The following is a 2,500-nucleotide window of genomic DNA, read 5'->3' as shown; positions in this document are numbered from 1 at the left end:
CACACAGAGCCCACTGCTCCCCACACAGAGCCCACTGCTCCCCACACAGTGCCCCCCATCCACACGCAGTGCCCCCCACTCCCCACACAGAGACCCCCGCGCTCCCCAAACAGAGCTTCCCACTCCCCACACAGAGCCCCCCCACCCGCTCACCACACAGAGCCGCCCCACCCGCTCCCCACACAGAGCCCCCCCACACGCTCCCCACACAGAGCCCCATCCGCTCCCCACACAGAAAATGAGTTTATGAAATATAAACAGTATAAATATTTTTTTATTGGTTCCAAGGGTCCCCCCTTGTTAGAAAACAAGGATTTAGATCTCATAAAATCAATCAATAAAGCACCACTCCAATATACACTGTGACTGCAAGGTTTAAATGACTGTGCACTAACAAGTGGTCACAGATAGCTGGAAGGTGCTGTAGCCCTCTTTCCCCCCCCCCCCTAAGTGAGATTGGGGTGGGTAGGTATATCTGACTACTTCTCAGTGTGGTGCTATACCTGTTGCTCACAGGAGGGCTGAGCTTCCGCCACGGGGAACCTGGGGCATTTATACTAGGGGTACTCACTTACAACGATGCAGCGCCTCCACCTGCGGTGGCTCCCACCGGAGGGGGAGTGGTTCCTCGCAGGACAATCACAATAATCACTACTCACACACAGATATATATATATTAACTAGTGACTTTACCGAACATGCAAGACAACAGATCACGGCAATATCATAATAACCTGTGTCCCTATCTAGAGGAGACACTTACTGCGTCGCGCAAGACGCTTCCCCAACACCAGGTGATCCCACCCAGTGTCCCGAGAATCCCCACCCAATGTCCCGCACTCTAGGAGAGAACGTGGGTGACTGCGCAGTCACTATTTATACTAAGGGCCCGTTGGTGCACTTGTGTATTAGATAGTACCTGCCGAGCACTCCCGTGCTCGGATCTCCAACTGGCTTCACAAAGGATCCGTAGTGTGATGGTTCCGTCTGATCCTACACCGGACTCCTTACACGCAGACCGCCAGGGGCGATCCGGACCTGGAAACAGTCTCTGCGGACTCCAACTTGGATCCGAACCTCTTAGCAGGAACCGCAGCGTCCGCTGTGTCCCTAACTAAGCTACCCTATTGTGACAGGATCCCTAACATAGGACCTGTCCCTACAGCACTAAGTGACATGCACTATACTATAGGCCGTCCCTACAGCACAGCAACCTGTAATGACTTTGGGGAAAACTCCTAGGGGCCTACAGGGGTAATAACCTGCCCCACTTCCCTAACTCTCACTAACACTAACACTAGCAGCTACGCACTGCAAACTTCGGAACGCGTACAGCAACTTGCTGCACACTAGCACTATGCCTTCTTGTCAGGCCTCACAGCACTGCCAGCCGTGATCCTGACAAGACAGCACACACACACACACACACACTAAGGGCAGCGTCCCTATCTTGGGCCGTCCCTCAGCACTTACCCACTAACCTGGTGGGGAGTTGGGGCCTTACTTGGGATGTGGGGGACCTTACTCGATGCAGAAGCTGCACATGCTCTCTGCACCCTTCCTTCCCTCACAGCTCCCCAGCTCCAACTAACTAGCGTGCTGCAAGCCCAAACAATGTATCCACTTTCTCCCTCTAGAGATCCTTGGCCCTCATTGGCCACACGGAGGCACTTGGTGTGCTTGCCCCTAAGCCTCATTGGAGTTGTAGTCCCGTGGAGGCTGCAAATACATTGGGTCAGCGTGCGCGCCTTTCCTGCGCCTGCGCGAACCCCTAATGGCCGCCGCAACCTCTCCTGAATAGTCCCTGCCCTCGCGCGACTTCCTAAGGGCTCTGGGGTTCTTTCTGCGCATGCGCGAGCTGTTTCGCAATGGCGGCGCCCTGTACCCCGAGCCGCCGAGACCTCGGCAACGCGATCGCGGCCCTAACAACGGGCCGCTCGCGTCCCCGGCAACCGGCCACATCAGGGAACAGCGCACGACTCCCCGCTCCGGCCCCCACCCTTGGAAGTAGCCGTCGGGCCCGGCGCTGGCTCCGACGTCACCCGCGACCGCACTGCTCCAAGGGAGGGGGGTCTCAAGGAGCTGCGGGAGCTCCAGGCTACAGTGCATTGAATGCATAGAGTCAGGACACAGACAGCTTTCCCAGGGCCCAGGACTACAGTTTCCGCTGGGCCTCCCTAGCCCACACACAGCACACCCTCAGTGTCAGCAGCTTTGCGAGACCCCCCTCTATCTCTCATTCCTCTCTCCCTCACCCCTATACCCCTCACCCCTCTCTCATTCATGCTCTCACCCCCACCTCTCTCCCGCACACTCCTACCATAACTCTCTCCCCCCACACCCCCACCCCTCGCCCCATACTTCCACCTCTCTCCCACCACTTTATCCCATACGCCCCAACCTCTATCTCACCCCTGTCCCTTATGCTCCCATGCCCCAACCCTCACCTCTCTCTTCACCCTCACCCTCTCTCACACCCCCACCCCTCTCCCCTCATGCG

The 2,500-nt window shown here is 57.0% G+C and overlaps 1 protein-coding gene across 1 annotated transcript in view; it reads right to left on the bottom strand.

The window, feature by feature from the left end:
- The window catches only part of LOC142463896 (uncharacterized), a 113,113-nt gene that overhangs the window by 48,340 nt on the left and 62,273 nt on the right, over positions 1-2,500 (bottom strand). The gene's annotated exons all lie outside the window — the stretch shown is intronic.

This window comes from Ascaphus truei, chromosome 12 (genome assembly GCF_040206685.1).
Source record: "Ascaphus truei isolate aAscTru1 chromosome 12, aAscTru1.hap1, whole genome shotgun sequence".
NCBI lineage: Eukaryota > Metazoa > Chordata > Amphibia > Anura > Ascaphidae > Ascaphus > Ascaphus truei.
Note: the sequence above shows the minus strand (reverse complement) of the source record. Positions and strands in the feature narration are given on the sequence as shown.